Source organism: Polypterus senegalus, chromosome 3 (assembly GCF_016835505.1).
Source record: "Polypterus senegalus isolate Bchr_013 chromosome 3, ASM1683550v1, whole genome shotgun sequence".
Lineage (NCBI taxonomy): Eukaryota > Metazoa > Chordata > Cladistia > Polypteriformes > Polypteridae > Polypterus > Polypterus senegalus.
Window position 1 is genome coordinate 120,044,503 of NC_053156.1, and position 13,869 is coordinate 120,058,371.

Sequence of the window (13,869 nt, forward strand, 5' to 3'; positions counted from 1 at the left end):
TTAATAATAATTGTTTAAATATCTTAAATTCTATCGCACCATTAAGGGTGAAAAAACGTAAGCAAAATTCAGTATTTTGGCATAATGATACCACTCGTTCCCTCAGACAGGCTTGTAGAAAGGCAGAACGAAAGTGGAAAAAGACAAATTACAAGTTTCATATGAAATCCTACGGGATTCTCTTTCTGCCTTTCAGCGAGCTGCTAAGGCAGCAAAGTGTAAATATATTTCAGAGTTAATAACACAAAACAGCTATAAGCCAAATATTTTATTTTCTACTATTGAGACTGCACTTCATCCAAAAGTTAATATTTTTCCTGAGGTATCTGACACTCTATGTGAGAATTTTGCTGTTTATTTTAATGATAAGATCTCTGAAATAACAGCTACATTGTCAATGTCTTCTTATAAATTGGTTGAAGCTCCATATTCTGGTTCTATGTGGTCTGGATTTGAGTCTGTGAACCTGAACACCTTGATTAGGACTATGTCTAGTTTGAAATCCACAATGTGTCCCCAGGATGTTATTCCACCACGCTTTCTCAGGCAGATTATTGACACTGTTGGCCCTGATCTGCTGTCTGTTATTAACAAGTGTCTCCAAACTGGTACTGTTCCCCATGATTTCAAACTTGCCACAGTGAGACCTCATCTTAAAAAAACAAATCTCGATTCCACACTGCTGTCTAATTTCCGTCCCATTTCAAATCTGCCTTTTTTATCTAAAATCCTTGAGAGAGTTGTTTTAAACCAACTTCAGTCACATTTATCTTATAATTCTATTTGCGAAAAATTTCAGTCTGGTTTTAAATCTTGCCATAGCATGGAGTCAGCCCTCTTACGAGTTTTAAATGATGTCATGTTGACTACGGACTCTGGCCAGTTTATGGCTTTGGTTTTGTTAGACCTCAGCTCTGCCTTTGATCTGGTCAATCATAATGTTCTAATTTCACGTCTTAAAATGTGCGTTGGTTTACGGGGCATAGTATTGCAATGGTTTAGGTCATATCTTTCTGATAGGAGGTTTGTGGTCAATATTGGGCACCATTCCTCTTCTGAGATACAGTTAAGATCTGGTGTACCTCAGGGATCGATTCTGGGTCCAGCGTTGTTCTCTCTTTATCTGCTTCCATTGGGGTCTATCTTTAGTAAATATGGGGTCTCTTTCCATCTGTATGCAGATGATACTCAGATTTATATTCCTTTAAAGCGTGGAAATAAGAATGCCTTTAAGCCTATTCTGGATTGTTTGGAGGAGCTAAAACTTTGGCTGGCAACAAACTTTTTGAGCCTCAATGAGAGTAAGACTGAATTCATAGTGTTTGGTCCCACTGATCAATGCGTATATGATTTTAAAAGTACATCTTTATCACCGTACAGTACCTCATGTGTCAGAAATCTGGGTGTTTTGTTTGACAGTAACCTCAAATTTGATAAGCAGATAAGTACAGTGGTTAAGTCTTGTTTTTACCATATTCGTCTTCTTTCAAAAGTAAAGCCATTTCTATCTCTAAAGAAGCTTGAAATAGCTATGCATGCATTTGTAACATCTCGGCTTGACTACTGCAATTCTTTATATGTCGGTGTCTCTCAGTCTTGTGTCTCTCGATTGCAGTTAGTCCAAAATGCAGCAGCCCAGCTTCTCACAGGAAGGTGCAAATACGAGAATATTACGCCGGTTTTAATTTCACTTCATTGGCTGCCAGTTAAATATAGAATTGATTATAAAATCCTAATGTTTGTTTTTAAATCTTTACATAGTCTGGCCCCACAGTACTTAACTGATTTGTTACAGCCTTACATTCCATCAAGATCACTCAGATCTACTAATCTTAATTTGTTGCAAGTGCCTAGGTCAAGACTAAAAACCCGAGGTGACCGTGCCTTTTCTGTTGTTGGTCCAAAGTTATGGAATGATCTCCCGTTTCACATTAGAACTGCTCCAACCTTGTCTGTTTTTAAGTCCACTCTTAAAATGTATCTATTTTCCTTGGCGTTCAACATCTCTTGAACTATTGTTCTGTGTTTTTGGCCTTAGGAACTTCGCCTGTGTTTACAGCTTGTGTGATATCATGTTTTATAATTTGTGTCTGTTGTATTGTGTATTTATTAATAGTGTTGTAAAGCACTTTGGTCAACCTCGGTTGTTTTTAAATTGTGCTCTATAAATAAAAATTGTATTGTATTGTATTGTGTTAAATCCAAAGTTTTATTTGTGGTGCACTCATTGCATCATCCTAGAAAACCTTCTCAATCACCCGAAAAGTTTCAGCAGACGAATGTACAGGGTTGATGCAAAATATGATGCAGAATCGTTACTCTATTTGCTCAATTATTTTTAATGCAACGGCCACACGGTACATCTGCTCACTCAATGGCATCTACCACCCCCACTGTCTAGTCCAGTAAAGTCATCATTGTTTATGCATGCGCATTCCAGTACACTCTTCTTGGCTGCCAGGTTACAGTGATGCTTAGCAAACCACTCTTGTTATATTAACAATGGCTGGACCTTTTCCAGACAAACCTCGTAAACTACCTAAAAGAAAGGTACTTTGTTACAGGAGGAAGTGTGCTAATGGTGCACTTTTCACTTAAAGTATATACTTATTTTGGGATATCATTTCCCCTAGTCCCTCTTGTTTATGTATTATGTAGTAGTCAGAAGACGGAGCAGGGGAAATAAAACAAAGAAGCTCAGAGAAACCTATTACTCAAAATGTTGCATATGGTTTACCTGTGGAATCCTATGAGTTTCTCTAAAATGATTTACTTACTCATATCTGCATTCTAGTCTGGGCTTGTGCAGCTAACTGCACTTTGCAGAACAATAAACTATATTATAGCCTGACAACTCTTCCATATGGAGGTCTGGTGCTAGGAGGTCAAGTTGAAAGCACTGATGTTTCAGTGAGTGCATTTGGATGACAGGCACTCAACAACTGTAGACAACTACAAAGTAAACAGCAATAGAAACTTCAAATTCAACTATAGTTTATTTGAACGTGTTCAATATATCTCAGCATTATGACATTTCAACTATAAGGCTTATGCAGTGCAGGTAAGATGCTCTGCACCACTGTGCTTTGGAAGAATAATAAATTTCTTAAAATAAAACCAAGCCAGATTGCAAATGTATGTCAATTCCTGCCAAAGCTGTCATATTTTGATCAAGTGTGGTGTAGACAGCATTAATGGAGTAACACAGAATAGAAGCACTTTTCAAAACTAAGCCTGAAAGCGTTTTCACACTTTGTTGAAGCAGCACCATATTCAAAAGCATTTCTGAAATTACCCATCAGAAATTCCTAGTAGGAATGTGGCTTTTTTTCAGATAAATAGGTAGAGAGCTAAAGACTAAGTGATGTGCTCTGCTTGAACGCCACACAGGAAGCCTCTGCCCAAAGACGTCCCCATTCTATTGGTATTGGCATGCTGTTAAAGACTTATGCACTCCTTACTTAAACTGAACAACCACCCTGCACTGAAGGAATATTAATTACACTTAAATAAAAAAGTGCTCTGAGTTTCTCATATAATTTGTTTCTATATAGTTAAATAAAACTTGCCCCAGGAAATATTTATAATTTGTTTATTTTATAATTACTTCTCTACTATGAGCAACATTCAGACTACAACCTGGAAATAACACAAGATGGTACCAGGAGCATATCAGTCTTACATTTGTCTGTGGCTGATACTGCCTTGTTCACAAATGTAGAGAGGGTAAGAAAGAAAGAAAGAAAGAAAGTAAGAAAGAAAGAAAGAAATGCATGAAATATAAGACATATTCTCCTATATGTAACATATTGCAAGGGGGTGAGAGATGAGGATTAAACTACCACTTTGGGGTTTTCAGTCAGATGCTTTAATCACTATACCCCCGTGTCATTTTTGTTTTTTAAAATTAGCAGCCTTCAACTGGCTCTACTTAACTGGTAGAAATTGTGTTGAAAAAATGACGATGAAGACTCAGCAGAAGACAATAAGCAAAAAAAAAACTAGAAAAGTATAAGCAGCGTAGATCATGGTTGTGCAAGGTGTAAATATAATTCACATAGAAACAAACCATGAACTTAAATAAAAAGGTTAAAATTTTAATAATTTATATACAATCAAAACTTTCATTTCATCAATTTAATTTACATCTAACATTAATAATCCAGTAATCCATAATGGATTACGATTATTGCTACATGTTGTATTTTGCCAAATATTATTCTAATTATAAATGACCTTTTTATAATGTTTTTAACTAATGACAAAGATGTGACCATAGATTATAGCCTTATCACAAATACTTGTACAATACAGGACCACAAACTCAAATGTTAAAGTATGTACAGTATAAAGTATCTATCTATCTATCTATCTATCTATCATACATAGGTGCTAGTAAATATGTTAGTTTTGGCCAATGGGAGTAAACCTGTCTGATTATGTTTACTGTGAGATGAAATAGAAACAAGGATGTGACACTCTAAAATTTCACAGGTAAAGGTCACATGCACTATTCCTAGTTCACCTCTCAGGGTCCACAGGAGACAACGCCAACAGAGCAGACCTGCTGGATTTCTCCATCTCTTCTCTTAAGGTGATTTCATCTGCAAACTCTTTTATAGCTGTCTCTGCACACTGTCCATCTCTCTCCTTTATCCACAAAAATTTCTTTTTATCGATGGATTATTTTACTCTCCTGTTATTTCTCTTGCAATTCTCAAGGACATGAACCATACATCCAGTTGCTCTTTTCTTTCAACCACTGATATCATCCATAAGCTTAGGTTTAAAGAACCTGCATAGGTCATCTATGATTGTCTGGAAGTATTTTCGACTTTGCACAATTTACATAAAATATACAAAGAAAATTTAATGCAGTTATTATTGTATAACCAACCTTATAGTCAATGAATAGCAAATATTTTATATATATTGGGTTATATTATGCTATAAAAAAAGATGATTGCTCAATTGGAAGGTTGTTTCTAATAAGCTAGGATATTACAAGATGGACCACTCGTCACTGTAAAGTCTCACATAAAACTTTGGAATGACAGTGAGAGAGAGAAAGAATAGATAGAAACACATAGTCTTTCAACACACCAGAATGATTAGAAAGGAAGAAAACTAAAAAGAAAGAACAACATCTGACATGACAGTCACATTCACAGTGAGGCATTAAACAGACGTTTTGCTGTTGGTATAAAACAGCCCCACTTGCATTTCTTAAAACACTTCTGTAGAATAATTCATTGGGTAGAAATACTCAGTGTGTCAAAGACATGATGTGTAGCATTGCTCATAATGGCACTCAGTTTTGTTGTAATTCTCTCCTTTGCTACTACCTCTAGGGTGTCCAGAGTGTGTTCCATAACTGAGCCAGCCCATTTAATTAGCTTGTTGATTTGGTGGACATCTTGGCAAGCTCAGCACACCACAGTGTAGAAAATCGCAAAGGCCATCAAAAAGTTGTTGAATTTGTGTAGTAGGTTTTTACCTAAATTAAAAGAACACTATCTCCTAAGAAAAAAGCCTACTCTGCCTTTCCTCATATAGTTTCTTTGTATAATGAGACCAGTCCCTGAATAGTGACTAGGCATAGAGGTTATTTGGTGCAGCAAAAATCAATATCCAGTTCCTTGGTTTTTCTAACGTTAAGTTACAAACAATTCTCTTTGCACCAAGAAACAAAGTTGTCCAGGTTAAAATAAGCCTTATGGAGCAGATAGATAATTGCTTCCTCCACTCCAATCTTTGTCAGATAGGTAAACTGCATTGGATCCAAGTTGTCTACCACAAGAGTATTTATGCAGCCCAGACATAAGTACCACTGGTCCATAGTCATTAGGTAAAAAGGCACCTGCCTTCTTCAGCATTAGAAGAATGCAGGATATTTTCCACAGCAGCGTCACTTTCTGGAGTTAGAGACAGACTGAACAGGTGACAGAGCATACCACAAAGTTGGTCAGCAGAGGCCTTAAAAATTTGTGGACTGATTCCATCTGGTTCCACAACTTTTTCTGTGTGTAACTTCCTCACAGGTGGACTCATCACTGGCCGTTCCAGTTGTCATGGTAGGAGTAGACAATATAGCTAGGCTGGTATGGGGAGATTGGCAATTGGAAGAAGGTGGCAGTTGGAGTGAAAATCTATTAAAAATGTTCACTTTGCCCAAATTCCTATCTAGCACTTGATCCCAGGATTGCTTGAGTTCAGTAATTATTCTCAGTCCTTCTCAGATATCCTTCATGTTATTCTGAGTGAATTTATTTTCTATTTTAGCTTTGTAAACTTTGATTCCTTCACTTTTTTTGTGCTCAGTGTGTCCTTCAGAAATTCTTTGTCACTGGGTTTGAATCTTTTCTTTTTCTCATTTAGGAGACATTTTAAATTCTTAGAAGTCCAGCACCTGTTGTTTGGAAGGAAACACACTGTCCTTGAGGATACCATAGTATCCTTAAAACTTAATATAATCAGTGATGCAGTGACTGAGTCCCTTAATATCATTTCCATGTGACTTGCACATCATTTCCCAATCTGTCATTTAGGAGCAGTCATTCAGACCCATTTCAGTCTCCAGGCTCAACTTCCTCACTATTCTGTCTAATAACAGGCTTGTAGCTGGGAATAAGATGAATATACAATTGAACAATTGTGGTCAGATCTGCCCAAACTTGCCAGTGGTTTACAGTTAAAAGTATCTTTGACATTTTAATATAGCCGGTCCATCTTATTTCCTGGAATAGACACAATATGATGAAAATTTTCTATAGTTACCTCCAAAGTCAAATAGTTGAAGACACCGCATATTATAACTGCAGGTTCAAAATGCTTCGTCATTAAAGTGTTGGTGACAGAGTGAATCATTTCTGTTGCTGAGTTCCCATTTGTAGAGGGAGGAATGTAAACATTAATATTGAATATATAACTTATCTCCCTTGTGTGAAAAACAAACTGTTTTTTTAACTGTAATATGCCCCTTTTTATACCATTCCTAATTGACATTGATGACCAGACCCCCTCCTGTCTTTTTCCACACTTTCTGCTCAAATGCAATGAAATGACATACCAGAGTAAAAGAAAAGAACTGGTAGGAGTTTTTAAATCCTGTCAAGCACAAGTCCAGGAAGGACCAAAAGGTGGCTAGTACTCTGCCACCGTAAACTAGGGAATACACATTGTCTCTGACTTAAAGGAGCTGAATCATTTCATCCACTTAAAAATAGGGTAATGCATAGCATATATAATAGAGGAGAATATTTACAGACTAAACAATATTCAGATGTGCAGAAACACTAAGGGCCACAAAAGGAGTTTTAGCCTGTTTTTTTCTGAAGCCAAACATTGGCTGCTCTGACTGTAGTTGTTAATGAATGTTAGGGTGTTTGGCCCCAAAGTCACCCAATGAGAAAGAAAGGAAGGAGTGGGGTTAAAACTACCTCCAGCCAGAGGTTCCATTAGCCTAGAATTGGAAGAAGACCTAAAGCAAAGATTCAAAAATGGGAAAAACAAACAAGTCATGAGGTGTCTAATTGATCAATATAAAGTGGAACTGTACCACCTAACAGACAGATATTCTACAGTCCAAGATGACAACTGACTTTTTTTATAATTATTTAATATTATTTTTCTTAAATATGTTAAAAAAGAAATGGACTGTGGAGCTTTGAAGAAACATCAGAAGAGCACTTCCCATTCATAATATACATAAACAAACTTGATAAAATACAATGCCTTTCCTTGTGAAAACTTGTCCAATCCACATCACTGGTATAGAATAAAACATAATTGCTGGTGGGTGGAAACCACATAATATTGTCTTTAATTTCTACTTTACTAAGCAAAAGAAAAGAAAAGGAAAAACAGCTTCCACATGTAATGTGAATCATTACATAAATATTAGAGAATTACCTTGTAAGTTTAGTTCTCCTGAATTTTCCCTCATAATTGAATAACAGTATCTTAAGTTGTAACAAATATTGACCTAAATTGCAGTTTTAATATATTCATTTGTACTGTACTATGACAGGGCAAATCACAACTAAGTTTTGGGAGATCTTTGTTGCTTCCCCTCTTCCACTGTAACACCTCTATCCATCAAAAATATTCCCTGAGCAAAGCTGAGTTTTTCATAGAGATATAATACATTTTTCTGGTAAATGAAATTCAAGGTGAGTCAGGCAGGTTACTTAAAAAGCTCCTAACAGCTTTAGGTATCATGTGGATCTGGGATGTTATGCATTTTGTTTTCTTCGGTTACTATCCACATCAATTGTCACCATGGCGGCAAAACAGATTGGGAGTAAAGGATCCATACTCTCTTTAGGGGTGTGAGATCCCATGAGTACATTAAAAATTACAATTCCTTTTCAGCCATGCATCTTTACTGCATGGCAGGTAGATTGCAAGCGATGCAGTCTCCAGGAGTGTTAAAATGTGAGCATAAATGAAGATACACATGACAAATGAAAGCTGTTCTCATCATGTGCAAGCTAAGAGAAAATCGAAGTACAGATTGTTGCAAGGACGTAAGGCTGCAGACCCACATTTTCTCTGTTACCTCTATGTTTAAGTTGTTTTAGAATAAGTCTTCACTTGTACCTGATACATTCACAGCATGACAATAAAAAGAAGGGAAAAACAGTGGCAAAGTTTAGTCAGACCCTACTACATTTGCCTAGAAGCAAATAATGTCCTTAGAACTCCAATAGTGACAAAATATAGAGCTTTTAGGTTAATGCAAGGAATCCCCCCAGACACACCCCTTAATGGCAAAGACCTCTTAACCTTGCTTAATAATTTTTTTTAGCATTAAGGGAAAATCTATGTTTTCATTAAATTTGTCCATCATTACACACCAGACAAATGCCTCCTCTGTCTTGCATTTATGCTAGCCTTGAATTTACATCCGTTTAGTTCCTAATGCAATAGATCAATTCTTGGATAGATAGATAGATAGATAGATAGAATTCAAGTTTAAGGATAATGACTTATAAGCAAAAAAATAAATATTTTTATTCCTCGCGGTAATATATTCACAGAATAAGGATGTGTAAGTCAGTATATATACTGTATAGAGAATTCAACAGGATGTATATTAAATATAAACATTATACTCAAGCCTTGCTAAACTGTGCTCTTTTATGTATTTTTGGCAGTAAGAAGAAATCATAGCTTAGTCTGGCCTGCAGGAGGTGAAGCAGCTGCCACTGAACCTGCTAAGCTCTTCTACTTATTCTTGTCCTTCAACTCTCCTATACCTGTCATGTTTTTCTCTCAAGCGACTGTGAAATTCTTGCACGCCACATCCATCTGAGCCATGCTGACTAGTGTGTGTAGCTCTCCTAATTTAATAGGTGGTAAAGTGTAATTCTTATAAGGTCAGGCCAGCCAGGGTAAAACGAATGCAGTGCTGCATTCTCTCAAACTGCTTGGCAAGGGCCAAATGCCTCATCATCAACTTCTATCTCCTGATGGGAAAGCCATCACCATTATGTGACAGAAAATTACAGATGGGATCATACTCTTCCATCATGCAATCAATCGACCACCACTGTCAGAATACCTCTATGTACCCATCAGCAGAGTCACATGGAGAGCAAAACCCCTTTTTGAGTAGCTCAAGTCCATCCTCCTTTGCACAGATTTTACTTCTCTTTTACTGACTTACTTTTACAGGACTGTTTTATGAAGAATCCTAACAGGTGCACTTTTTATCTTGTTTTTCCTTTGGCTAAGCAAAGCTGACATATTTAACTTTGTCAATACGACAGCTATCACATTAACTGGACTCCTATAAAGCAGGATGAAGTGGATAACTGGCAGAACCTGAAACCAAAATGAATGAGGAAAAAAATAACCACATGGGTCTTTTTTCTTAGAAAGGCTTGTCAGAAATCTCAAATCTTTAGCTACAGCTTTGAGGAAAGTGTGTTAGAAAAAAGCAGGATCCCAAGATAAGGCAATAGCAGAATTTTTCTAATATATTTACCTGTTTTTGACTAAGTGGTCAAATTAAAATGCAAAATAACAAAAAGGATCCTTAGTCTAATTGCCGAGTTTTGTTTAAATTTTTGATATACTAAATGCAGGAACTGCTAGCAACTCTTGGCATTCTTTCTCTGTTCAAATGGATATATTCTCCTGAAAACCAATCCTTCCTCCTGCAGGGTATTTTGCATCCTATGAAGCAGGATTTGCCATTACCAGAAAAAAAAAAATCTTAATTCAGACCTCTGCCTACAGACATGCTGATCCAAAGACACTACTTGAGGCAGGCTTCTGTTAGAAAACAGATAATCAATGCATCCTTGATCCTCTACCCACTACTGCTGCTTTATAAAATAACTACCATTCCAAATAAGGCTTATAAGTTCTTTTTTATTATATGCTACTTGATTTTCATTTTTTTTTTCAGTTTTACTTTTCTGTTTTTCACTTTAATCTTTTTAATCTGCATTGTTTATAGCAATAGTGCTGGATTCTGTTCTTTTTTCTTATCAGTTTTAGTTAGGCATATAACTGAAATATTAATCGCAAAAGGAAATAATGTATTAGTGCATCTATTTTCTCAAGGAAACACATCTGCGTCTCATCCTCTCTTTGAAAGTGTTACTGTTACGACCGTAAGACATTAAGAGCAACTGACAGATACACTAATATACATTTTAACAACATGTCCATTTCTCCCTGTAAACTTCTCATAAAAGACAATTATGTCAAGGAATGAAATTAAAGCTAAATGGTTTAAAAGCTGCTTCTCCCCTACATCAGCTAATAAAATATATTACCCCTGAAACCATTTTGCTTTAATTCACAGTTGTTCTCACATCCCACACCCAATTTTGCAGCAAGAGATTTAATAAATCTCCCTGACCGGAATTAAATTTTACTGTTTTATGAACTGTTAAATTGCATTGTATGCTTATTAAAGCGACTGTTCTTTCTCTCTTGGACATGCATTTCTGTTGACCGTGTAGTTAAGTTAAACCTGGTTGGCCATTTACTTGTCTTTTTACACCAGATCTCTTAAAAAAAATAAATAAAACAGTGCTGTCCACATACGAATACTTTGACAAGTTTGTGTGTCTCAAATTAGATATATACACATTGCAGGATACAAAACTTGAACAAATACAATTTTTAGCCATCAGAAATAGTGGGAAGTAAACTCCAGTTCAGATGCTGGAAAAGTTTACAGATACAAAGTTATAAATAATTCAGATAAACATAGAATGTGCAATTCATTTATCGTCAGCATCCAGCTCACAAAGTTAGATATGGGTAGGAAGATAACGAATGGTTCTTTAAACACACAGTAAATCTAGAATGCAGACAAGAGACTCAGACAGCTCACAGTCGGTGCAACAATATGTTGTCCTGACAGGAAGACATTATAATATTTGTTTGTGTCACTGTGACGAGATTTATGCTTTTTGTTGCGACACAAGCTAAAGAACTTAATTGTATTTTTGGAATAACTGTCTTTTGGGAGAAAAAACCTAGCAGTAAGACATGCAGAAAAAAAATTCTGAAAGTCAATCTCATCTGTTTTATTTTTGCTGCCTCTTCATGAGGTTAGATTGGTCAGATGAAAAATGACATTAAGGTTGGAGCCAAGGCTTGGAAAAGCTCCACTATTTTTTCTTTTGATTATGATTTTGTGCAAAACAACCAGAAGGTTAATTAGTCTTCCACATTGAATACATCGACACAAAAATATATATTCTGCAAAAAATTACAACACTTGGCTTGCATAAACAGTTCAGTATCCTTTTGCTGGACTTCAGAGAGAAAGTGTGTATTATGTAACAACTACTCCAACTGACTGAATTTCACAGGAATAGACAAGTGGAGAGAAAAGCTTTGCAACTAGAACTCATCCAACAAACACATAAATACTAATTATTTACATTAATCCTGCTTCTCCCATGGCACATGGCACTACATGCAAATGGGCCCCAGGCTGGCAGTGCTATGGTACTTTAATAAAACAAAAGCAGTAGAAAGGATACATATATTATATTCTTGTTTCTAACAACGTTCAGGGAATATCTTGTAAATAGTTGAATTATGCGTGAATGATTTTTTTTTCTGAAGCAGAGTATGTATGACATTAGGCAAGGCAAGTTGCCCATATATATCTTTTTTTTTTTGCTCATTTGCATATGAGGCCAGCACATTTATTGGCAGTAACAAAGACTGGTTTAATTCAGAGATGTTGATAAACAGAACCAGCTTATTAACAAACTTTATAAACATTAAATACAGACATCTTTTATTTATATACATCTTTTTTGTATTGCTCCTAGTGCAGCTTGGCTACAGTACTATGTAGCCGTATTAAGCTATTTTGGTTAATACACTTGAGTACCTTCTAATTAGGCAAAAATAGGTTTGGAGGGATCTCTTTTCCCTCAACATAACTGCTACTTTCTAGTACAGAAAAGAACATACATATTCCCACAAGAGACACGCTTTACAGCCCTGAATATCTGTCCTAAAACTAACAGCTTGGTGTATTTTAAGAGACTGTGGAAATACAGGAACATTTATGGAAACATTCCTATTTTACTTTCTTCATCCAATGTGCCAAAGATAACCTTATTAATCTAAGAGTACAACCATTTTCTACTTCCAAGCAAGATCCTGGAGTCCCCAAATGATTTCAAACTGGTTGCAGACAGGGGGGAACTGAGATTTGCTTTTGACCTTACTTGCATAAGGTCAGGAGTGTAAGTTTACTGCTGTGATTAGCAATTCCTCTGCCTTCTTCTCCAGAACCAGGGATTATCATACAAATGGAGTTTTCATCAGATTGTTTCTAAAGCAGCCATTGTCGCAACAAATCATAACTCAAAAGCAGTTAAATGCTTTTATTCTTATTTATTCAGTGCTTTGAGTTATAATGAGCAACAGAAGAAAGATCCTTGCAATGCCTTTCTAGTTGCCTGAAAGGCCTTATTTTGGCTCACTGTCTCTTGTTTTCCTTCATCCCTTCCTAATATTAATATAATCTTTCAGTTTAAGCATTCAAGATGCTGTAACAAAGCTATTCAGGTAAGTCTACTATTATTGTTATAGCATTCTCATACCTGCCTAGTCCAATTTATGGGGTGGTAGGCAGTAACAGACATGAGGAAGATAAGCAGCTTGTGACAAATCCCACTCATGCACCCATTCACACTCATACTCACACAGAATAGGCAATAAACTTAACCTGCACATCTTTAGGGATGCATAGGGGAATTTGAAGAACTTATTGTAAAACCTGCACAAACATGGAAAGATCATTCCCATTAGACATGTGCCACAGTCATGTGCCCAGGATATATACCTTCTTTGGTTCACCCATATTATTATTTCATCTGTAATTACTAATACAGAAAAACCTTACACTGCCTCTTAATCCAGTGTACATACTCAGCGAAACTGCGAGAGAAAGTTTTAAGTGCAATAATTACTCAGTAGTCTACTGCATAGTTATAGATAAATTGTGTACTTATTATTATTTTTGTTTCTGTTTTGAATTCAAATGCTGTTTATGTTTTGACTGGATAACTTGAGTAAAATTATAAATAAGTAGGTAGTTTCCAAGCTGCACAGTTACAATACAAATGGTGCTTATTATTCCTAGAGTCAAGGTTAAAAGAGGTGGTGAGGCAGGCTTTTGCTATTATGTACCTAAAATCTAGAATATTTTACCCAAAGAAATTTGCCAAGCTAACTCTGTGGAACATTTAAAAAAACAGCTAAAAACTTATTATTTTAATATGGCTTTTTATAGCCATAATTTAGTTGTATTCCCAATGGAATATATTGGCATAGAATTGTCATATTCTTCAGGGATCTGAAATCTATACTAATATC

The 13,869-nt window shown here is 36.0% G+C and overlaps 1 protein-coding gene and 1 long non-coding RNA gene across 4 annotated transcripts in view; one reads left to right on the forward strand and one right to left on the reverse strand.

The window, feature by feature from the left end:
* The window catches only part of grik2 (glutamate receptor, ionotropic, kainate 2), a 786,146-nt gene that overhangs the window by 375,044 nt on the left and 397,233 nt on the right, over nt 1–13,869 (reverse strand). The window lies entirely within an intron of this gene.
* Nucleotides 1–13,869, forward strand: part of LOC120525506 — a 33,906-nt gene that overhangs the window by 1,049 nt on the left and 18,988 nt on the right. The window lies entirely within an intron of this gene.